The sequence below is a fragment of the Crocodylus porosus genome, unplaced genomic scaffold (genome assembly GCF_001723895.1).
Source record: "Crocodylus porosus isolate Cpor-Errol unplaced genomic scaffold, CroPor_comp1, whole genome shotgun sequence".
NCBI classification, from domain to species: Eukaryota; Metazoa; Chordata; order Crocodylia; family Crocodylidae; genus Crocodylus; species Crocodylus porosus.
In genome coordinates, this window is record NW_017728906.1 from 172,757,867 (window position 1) to 172,768,210 (window position 10,344).

A 10,344-nucleotide genomic window follows, 5' to 3' on the forward strand; every position below is an offset into this window, starting at 1 on the left:
ATATATATATATATATATATATATATATACGCTTGCAATATTTATTGATTTATTGTTGCTTCCCAACTTTTGTATTATCATAGTCCAGTAGTACATCTGATATCTTTTAAGAAGGATCACTTTCATTCCTGATGCAATGCAAATGAAACTACTGGAGTTAATTTTGGGCACTCAACAGAAATTGGTTTGTAATAATCTAAAACAAACATCAATCCTGTCCCTTAGGGCTGCACTGAATTGTTGTAACAGTACTGGCTCCCAGGGGACCCTCCTTGTAGCTTTGATTACCAAAATGCTGCTGCCCCTTGACCCCAGTGTGGCATGGAAAAAAATGACTGCTGCCCTGCATTGTCCTGCCCCAGGTGAGTTCCTAGATAGCCCCTAAATCAGCAGTGCAAAGCCCTGGGAGGAGGGAAGAATGTGGTCTTGTTTTTCTTTTTTGTTTTTAATCCTTATTTTTACTTTTTCCAAAAGCCATTTTTCCGTGACAGAGGGAGGAGAAGGAACAAAGAGTGCTTTGTCTATGTAAATAATGCTTGGAATGGCATCTCCCTGGTGGAACTGTTATGGGAATGCCACTCAAGGTGGTGCTGCTACGTCACTGCATAAAAATTTACGTGAATAGCAGTTGCAAACAGAGGATCAGTTCTTCCCAAGGCCAAAAGACTTTATTGACTTCATATGCAAGCATGTCCCTCCTTAAACTTTTCCTCCCTTATAAACCCTTGGACATTTTTGTTAATCAGTGCTGGAGCTGGGTAGCAAATCTGTAGGGTTTTAAATAACACAGGCCAAATTCTTTTCTGGTGTAAACTGGCTGGCACAGCTCCATTGAACTCTACACTACTAATTTACGCCAGTGAGAATTTAGCTTCATACGTTTTCAGACTAAACACCTCACAGCTGTTTGTTAAAGCTTTGAACTGAAAGTAAACCAAGACACGTGTGTTCTCCTTACTTCAAGAATCTGTATAATCTGTGTTGCCCTACCATAATTATTTTAGTAATTTGTTTTTAAATAATAATTTGATATATGCAGTGCCAAGTCTTTTAATACTTATGCAGCTAACATTCTGAATAAATGGTTGAATTAAAATCAACAAATCAATGCAGGTGATACTTAAGTCCAAGAGTGGAATCCGGCACAGGGCAGAGCTCTCTGTCTCTAATTGTACTGGGCCTTTAGTTTGTGACCCTAGTAGTCAAGGAAAGCCACAGTACACAAAATAAACTAACTGCTTTTTGAAATTCATTACTGGTTTCAGAATGAGTTACTTGAGTTTTAGGACATTTACCATAGTTAAATGAAAGTATGTGCATACTCCTCTATTTTTGGAAAGAAGCTCTCTTAACACTGCAAGGATCAGGTTGACAGCAAGCCTTAAAAAATGGGTTGGCTACCCTTGCGATTAGAGAACTTCTAGGCTTGCGTACCCAAGTTCCCTCTATTTATAGTTAGTGTAAAATGACCCATCTCTTGGTCCTCTGTACCTCCTTTTAGGTTCATATTTTTTATGTTTCTTCTCAGCCTCTGGGTAAAATTATTATATAATATAAGACATAAGGAAAAGCTCACCTCTTGAGAGAGAGTAATGTGTTGTTTTTTTTACGTCTACTTCAAGGACAAGGTGCGTGTAGAAAATCACATTTAAAAAGACCAAACAAGCCCAACAGTAAAATGGATTAATGAAAGAAGTGCTCAGCATCTTTGAAAATCTGGGTGTTCTGATTTTTTTTTTTTTTTAATTGAGGTATCTAAGTAGGGAATTAGACTTCAGTCTAACAATTATTCCGTATAGACAACCCGTCCAACAAGTTATTGCACATAGGCAAATCCCTAACTGTGCGGAACCCCATCCGAAGGCAGTAGGAACTGTGCGCATTCAGTGGGCCTCTTTATGGGTATAGGAAAATGCCATGCAGAGCAACATGCAGGTGCATGGCCTATCTTTAGGCCTCTGTATTTGAAAATCATGTCTGGTACATACAAGGCTTATGGTTTGTGCCATGCCGCAATCTGTGGAGTGGAGACACGTTTTGCTAGCTAGCATTTGTATTCAAAGCTATGTAACTTTGTTCCACATGTTTGTCTCCTTTTATTTCTTCTTTGTTTCTTTGGCTGAGATGAGCAAATGATGAGCTACTTAAACTAGGTTTTGACTGCTATACAACCCTTCTTTAAAGACAGGTTTCCCTTCTTGGAAGTCTTGGAGATACTTCTGTGGCATGTAAAACAGTCCCCCTGCCATGGTTTGTGATTCTTTTTGACACTGAGGGAGCTTTTGTAGGCTGTAGCCTTTTTAATAACATATCAACAAGCTAGGAGCTAAATTTCACATGTGTAAGAAGGCACAATTCCATTATATTACACCCATTCATACTACTGGTGAATTTGATCCCAGTGCAGAAGAAAAGTTTTTGTTACTTTCTTTTTCTTTACTTTTCTTTTCTTCTTCTTTTTTTACCACACGTGGTATAAATGATGTGCTACCATGATATTGTCAAAATGGCTACAATATATGTGCAAGACATTAGCCAAAGTGTAATTTATGATGGAACTGGGTAAGTGTTGAGGTCTTGAAATGTTATCATTAGTTTTGAGTATGTTATAAATAGCCAAGATGTAGGGACAGGTACTTTCTTCTGTTACAGATTTCTTACCCCCTGCCACCCCTCCCTGCTCCCCAGTCTCAGGGCTCTGATCCAAATTAGGGCTCTGCTCTTTTGGCTTGTTTGAGTCCTGTTGTTAATCAGCCATTCTAAGATAGTAACCCCGAGTCCAGTAATCCAGTCAGGAGATATGGCTAGAATTGTTTGGAATTAAAGTAGTTTTGAGAAGAAATAAACTTGATTCCCAAGCTTCAGTTAGCAGTGCATTCCTGCTTTGTAATTCTGCTAAAAATCTTCTATTTAAGCTTATACTAAAAGCTTCCTTGTCAGTGTAAGGTTCTGGAAATGAGAGTATCAAGCACAACCAGGAGTAAATGAGTGAGTGAGATTTTTATCTGATCTCCAAAATAATCAATTTTTACAAAAATACTTAGATATAATTTAATTTCTTCTGGATTCTGGGGTGCTGGGGTGCTGTGAGATCCTTCTAAGGGTACAAACACCTGTACATGACTTACAAGATAACACCAAGGATTTCACACAGGAATCCATCGTGTCAAAGGATTCAGGCCTGTTTTGGTCTTTTTGAGTTCTTTGCAACAGAAGAACTACTTTATTACCATATTTTCTCACATACAGTATGTCCCAGAATATGATAACCTGTTTTTGAAAGACAGAATGAAGAAAAAAATATTTCCTTGTAGTAATTCAGTAGCAGCAGATATGGAGCCAAGGCTGGTCATTGTTTTGCTTTCTGTGAATTATGGGCACACTTTACTTTTGCTTTTGTGTTGTAATTGGCATAAACCGCTCTTGCCTTACCTGTCACACATTATATACACTACAGTTGCCAGCAGCTGGTTTTTGGGAAAAATGCATGTGAGAAAATATGGTGTTCTTCTATAGTCAAAAGATGAATGTAAGCAAAGAACTGGCATTTTCCATGAAACGTGAAGAGTGCCTTGAGTCTAAAAAGAGTCGCTGGTCTACTGGGAGCCTGGTTAACACTTGGAAGACTTTGCAAGTAGAGTTCCAATTGTCCTTAGTCAAGTCATTTAATCTGGTGCCTTAGCAATATCCACAAATAAATAACTGCTCATTGGGGTTGTTGGTTAGAAGAGCTTTATGTAAGTGTTAAAATTTAGTAGAAAACATGCACAGCATTCTAATGACTGGGTTGAATAGATCCAAAACTTAAATTTATGTGAATAGCTATTCTAAGGAAAAAAGGGAGGGAGTGTTTTTCAAGTGATGGAAAAATGTTGGATGTTTTTAAAGTCATGCAACACAAGCCACTGGGCTACTTCCCCAGAATCCACAGGTGGTTAAAGATTTCCTTCTCCCTTTGTTGGGTATATATACAGAAACACAGACAAACTGTGTGGGCATGGTGGGATAAAGAAGTGGACCTGAATTAATTACATGAGCGAAAAAGACCTTCTAGAATTGCCAGCACTGGCTCAGACCTCATTTTGCTACTTCCTGACAAAGACACTTCTTGAAGGAGCAGTATCTCACTTAGGTGAGCTGGAACATGAGAAAAGTTTCATGGTTACTCTGATAGTAGCACTATCCAAGAAAAAATTAATCGAGGCTTACATACTGCTGTAGACTAGCAGCTGGGGCAGGAGACCAGGGTTTGGGAGCCCTAGCTCCTATTCATGCCCCTCACTGTCTTGGGCAAGCCACCTCACTATACCGTGTCTCTGTTTTTACCTCTGTCACTAAAATAGGAGGAATTCTTACCCAGCACTTATAAGTGCTTTAGGTGTGTAATAACCAAATATTATTTTATTAGATGTCAGTTGCATGTATTCCTATTGCCTAAGCTCTTAGGAGTAGAGAAACCTCACTAGTTTTTGGATGGACTTTGATCAGTTTTTTGAAAGTGGTTTACAGTGTGCTGTCTGAGATGGGAGGGACTGACCTTCCAGTCTGTGGTTCACATGTGAAGATAGATCCTATTCTGTGCTTCATGGTTTACATTTAAAGTACTATAAGTCCTGTTCCAGAATCTGTTGACATCATTAGAAAACTTTCAGTTGACACACATGAATTTTGGATTGTCACCGTAAGTAGTTTAACACACTCATAGTTTCATAGTTATTCACTCAGTTCATATAGACTTCTAAAACTCCCAGGTTCTTGCTCTGTTTCCACGTGCTAATAAAAATTAAAACTTACATCTGTTATACTGAGCATAGAAATAAACAGCTTGGCTCTCACTACATTAAGACACCTATTTTGCTCAGAAACCCTAAGCAAGGCTATGGAGGGGCAGAGGAACAACAAGAGTTATTTGTGGTTTTTGTTTCTTCTGATACATAATCCATTAATAAGGTGAGCACTAAGATGCCAACTTTCACACTCACTTAATGTTTAGCTTGTTCTTAGTACTGACTGCAAGTTGTTTCAAGCTTCCCATGTTATATCTATCTATAATTGTAGCATTTTCTTTAATGACACTGTGAAAATTTTGATTAATGTAAAGAACAGGGTAGAAGAGTGAAATCCGGCTCAACTGAAGCCAATAAAGGAACCTTCATTAGCTTCCCAAATCACTATTCACATTTAAATGAAGTCTAAAACAGTGGTGACCCTGGGGTTGTTGGGGCCCTGGGCAAGAGAATCAAAACAAGAAGCAAGGTGTATGTACTTAGGTAAATATTAACCCATCACCGTGTATCATGGATCTTTTTAGTATTTGGTGGGGGGGAATAGATAAAGAATCTAGTATTAACATGCAAATAGAGCCACTTCTTTACAAGAACTTCACCCCCCAAAAAATTTGTTGCAAAATGTTGGGGCCCCTGAAGTGTGGGTCCCTGGGCAGTCACCTGGTTTGCCCTCTCCTAAGGCTGGTACTGCCTAAAAGAAGAGTTGAATGCTATTTTATTAGAGACTTTTTAACATGGAAATGCAAATATGAAGAACTTGGGTTTCATTTCTCTCTAGTGTTAATGATCCAGCTATAAGGATCAAACTTGCCCTCCAAAATGACATTTTGTTCTCAGTCCTGGAGAGCTTTCCTGTTACGTTCAATGGTGCTTTTGAGTAAATGGTTCTGGTTTGAATGTAATGTCTTATTTGTGTTTTTACTTCCCTTCCCCTCTCCTTCCCCCTCCCCCCAGGAAAAAAAGAATGTCACATTTCTTGGTGTCACATGTCTGGAGGTAAAGGATGTACAGCATATGAGAGTGCTGATTTGAAATTCAAATGATGGAGGGAAAAGAGCAAGAAGGGTTGGTCAGGACGCAGATCCTAGTTATACACATATATAAGCTTTTGAATTTCTCTCTAGTACAGGGGTTTTCAACCTTTTTTGGTCGGGGGGGGTCGAGAAATGGGGAGTCCCCTGGAGGCTGGTCGACAAATGGGAGGGGGCAAGGGTCCCCATGTGGCAGCAAAACCGAAGTGCTGCCATTGGCAAAGTTAGAAATGCCACCAGCTCGTCCATGCCACTGCTGTGTTTCCTCTCTGAGAATCCAATCCTATCTGCTCCACAGATTAGGAAGCAAACTTCCAAAGTACTCCTAGGGGTACATATACCCCCAGTTGATGGAGATTTAGCTTGAAAGTTGCAGTGCGATGATGGGAGTTCTCAGGTTTATGAATCATTCTGTTATAGTGATCATAATTAGGCTTGCCCATGTAGAGATGTATATAAATCTGATCCTGAAAAAGTCAATTGAATCTTGTCCTGTAACATGCTTTTACAAAGAGTTTCACTGCTTTAAACCCTTTAGAAACTTAATTTTTCATTAGGTTCAGTTATAATATAACAGACAAGATTTTGATCTATAATTATCATTACTCCCAAGTGTATAGACAAGGTGTTGTCTCTATGCAGATGAAAGTATGTTACGCCCAGCATTAGTGATTGCTGCTGGACTATGTCAAATGCTAATGGGGAGAGTTTATAAAATGGAGTCTCTACTAACCTCTTTGACTGTTTTTAATATACTGAATAACTGGAGCTACAGGTTAAAAGATAATGGAATACTTCTTAACTCTGTTTTGATAGTTGTCCCCTGCTGAAGTGCTGATTCTCCTATTACAAAGCTCTTAACCAGTGTTCTGACATGACTGAAAATACCATAATAATAAACACCAGTGGGATTGTGGTTGTTTAAATAATACATTTAGGAAACCAAAGCTAGCTTTGGGCTTTCTCTTGTTAGTTAGCAGCTTCTCACAGCGTTCTCACTGGTCAGTGAAAGAGGAAGTTAACCTCTTCATCAGATACAGAAAAATACTTCATTGTAGCATCTGGCAAAATAGTCTGTTGCCTCTGAAAGCTCATTCATTTCTGAACTAGTTACTCTATAAAGTGCTACCCTGCCCTGCTTCCTGCAGGTCAGTGAAAATGAGTCTTCCTGCAGGCTGATCTAAGATCTTATTTATTCAGTGCCAACAGATACCTTAAATCAACTGAGTAAACCAGCCACCAACATCAAGGGATTAGGAATGCAGGGAACTGGCCAAATTAGGAGACAGGTTTGGGAATGCAGTGGCATTAACTGAAGACACAATTTCTGCTCTGTCTGTTTGGCATTATGTGGTCTTGAATAATTGGAGTTTACTATCAGTTTCAGTAGGGGAATACACAGGCAAATAACTGTTGCAATAATCTTTCCTGCTTGTTGTTAATGAAATGAAAGGCTGTGCATCTTGAGATGGTTTTTTACAGCAGCGCTGTGCTCCCCCAACTTGTGAGATGCCAGTAGGAGCTACAAGTAGTCATCACCTCTGAGAATCCAATCCTATCTGCTCCACAGATTAGGAAGCAAACTGCTGATTGGATCTTGCAAGATGCTACAGCCCCTTTTGCCAGGTACTCAGTAGAATCATAGAAATTAAGGGCTGGAAGGGACCTTGAAAGATCGAGTCCAACCCCCCTTGTTCCAGGTGTGTGTCCAGTCTCCTCTTGAAGACTTCCAAGGTTGTGGACTGCACCATCTCCTTGGGAAGTCTGTTCCAGATTCTCCTTTATGGTAAAGGAGTTCTTCCTGACATCCAACCTGAAATCATCCTCTAACAGTTTATGACCATTGCTTCTCGTCTTCCTCTGGGTGCACCCTAGTGAACAGTTTTTGTCCCAGCTCCCAATATCTACCCCTTACATACTTATAGATGGCCACCAACTTCCCCCCAGTCATCTTTTCCCCAGGCTGAACAGTCCCAGATCCCTTAGTCTTTGCTCATAAGGTTTGTCCTCCAGGCCCTTAATCATTCTTGTGGCCCATCTTTGGACCCTTTCAAGATTCTCCACGTCTTTTTTGAAGTGTGGCGCCCAGAACTGGACCCAGTATCCCAGCTGGGGTCTCACCAACACAGAGTAGAGAGGAGTATCACTTCTTTAATCCTGCTTGCAACACATCAGCTAATGCATCCTGGTATGCAATTACCTCTGTTAACTACAGTGTTGTACTGGTGGCTCATGTTTGTCCTGTGATCAACCATAACCCCGAGGTCCCTTTCAGCCATTGTGCTGGCCAAGACATCTCTTCCTAACCTATATTCATGTCACTGGTTACTTCTCCCCATATGAAGCACTCTGCATTTATCCTTATTGAGCTACATCCGATTCTGCTCCACCCATCTTTCCAGCTTGGCCTGGTCCACTTGGATCTTCATTCTGTCCCCTAGTATGTTGCTTTTACCCATAACTTAGTATCATCCATAGACTTGGCCAGCATGTTTTCCTCATCCTCATCTAAATTGTTCATAAAGATGGTGAACAGCATGGGGCCAAGAACTGAACCCTGCAGGGCACCACTGGCCACCTCCCGCCAAGACGATACAGACCTGGTCATTTAATACTCTCTGGACTCATTCCCAGCTCACCTCACCATGGACTCTGCCAGCCCATAATCCCCCAGTTTTTTTGTAAGAGGGGCATGGGAGACCATATCAAAGGCTTTTTTTTAAAATTCAAGTATATGACATCAACCAAATTTCCCACATCCAAGCGGTTTGTTACTTGATCATGGAAGGAAACAAGGTTAGTCAGCCATGTGCTGCTGACAGTGAAACCACATTGGCTATCCTTCAGTATCATGCCTTATGCCAGTCTCTCACAATGGACTTCTTGATAATTTTTCCCCAAATTTTGCACGGTATCAAGGTCAAACTGACTGGCCTATACTTTCCCGGATCCTCCTTCCTCCCCTTCTTTTAAAGATTGGCACTGCATTGGCTCTTTTCTAATTTTTCAAGACCTCTTTTGAGCACCATGAGTCTTCAGATACCTTTGCCAATGGTTTTGCAATGACTCCAGCCAATTCCCTCGACACTCTCAGGTGTAGTCCTCTGGTCCTGCCAACTTGAAGACATTCAGCCACTCTAAGTGCTCCCTCACTGAATTCAACACTGAATATTGGGTGGCAATCGCCCAACCCCCACGCCAGCATCTGTCCAGTAGTGTTGTGCAAAGACCGGGTTTTTCTCCCAAACCCAGAAATGATTTCACAAAATACTTCCTTGAAACCCGATTACAGTAAAGGGCTAGATGCATAAAATGGGAAAAAATACAGTCAGAGTTAGTAGGTACAAATGGGGTTCAGGCACCCATCCATGGTGTTAGAGACCCATATTCAATTTCCTCTTCTGTTTTGAGGAGATTTGAACTAACATCTCTCACCTCTTGTGATGTTCCCAGCTGCCAGCCCTAAGTAATTCTGGGATGGGGAGTGGTCTCAATCTCCGCTGTTGCTGCTGTTCTTCTTTACGTGAACAAACATGAACTAGAGCAGGGGCCTGATGTCTCATTTCCAAGCTAGGTGTCCTATCCCCCAGACTAGTGTGTCATTTCCTGTAGGGTGACTCAGTGAGTAATTACTTTATACGAAGTAGACTAGCTCCAACTGGAAGGATTGAGGGAGCTGCTCCTTTAGTATTAAATAGCTATAGCTCTTGCTGACTCCACTGAGATTTAAGGGAACTCCAGCACCTCCTCGGAGATGCTCACCAGTTTCTTCAGGAAGAAGCCCTTAATCTTTTCATACAGGAATTGCATTTGTAAAGAGCTAACTCAAAATCATCTCTGCTTAATCAGTCTTAAAATTCTGTTTTGGCAAGACCTTTAAAACAAGGATCTAACTCTAAAGTAATAATAGGGATGATAAATCAAGGGGGAAATAATTTAGGTTTGGTTAATAAAGCAGAATTAAGGCAGGCTGCCAAATTCTGTGTAGCTTAGGCCCTCTGTTATGCATAGTCTGGAAGCTGCCTGGTGTGTCTCTAACAAATGCTGACCTGATTGCACCATATATTTCATTTTTTTTCCAGTATTGATCATTATGACTGAATAATTTTGTTTTAAATCACTAACTCCTGCTGTACTGTAAATTCCAAATACAAATATAGCTGTGTGGTCAGATGTTTGTGAATGTAGCATACACTGTTGTGTTCATGGGGCACCAACAAGGTGTAGTATTTTTAACAATTGGTTGTAGATTTGAGGGGGTTAAGCTTCAATTATTATTTGCCAAGTGCCTGTTATATGCTGTATAAGACTAAGGAGTAGGGGTGCACCGATAGAGATTTTGGGAGCCGATACTGATAGCCGATTTTTAAGGAGGTATATCAGCCGATGCTGATCTGATTTTCCAATACAGCTGCATGCAGCTGGTAATTCTATTGTGGTGAAAGGGGAGGGAGAAGGGAAGGGGTATGGGGCGGGGCAGATCAAGGCCCCTGCGGTGAGAGAGTGAGTGGGGCTGGGGCTGAGGT

General features: G+C 40.7%; 1 protein-coding gene across 2 annotated transcripts in view; it reads left to right on the forward strand.

Moving 5' to 3' along the window:
- ARHGAP20 (Rho GTPase activating protein 20) overlaps positions 1-10,344 on the forward strand; it is an 87,518-nt gene that overhangs the window by 27,967 nt on the left and 49,207 nt on the right. The gene's annotated exons all lie outside the window — the stretch shown is intronic.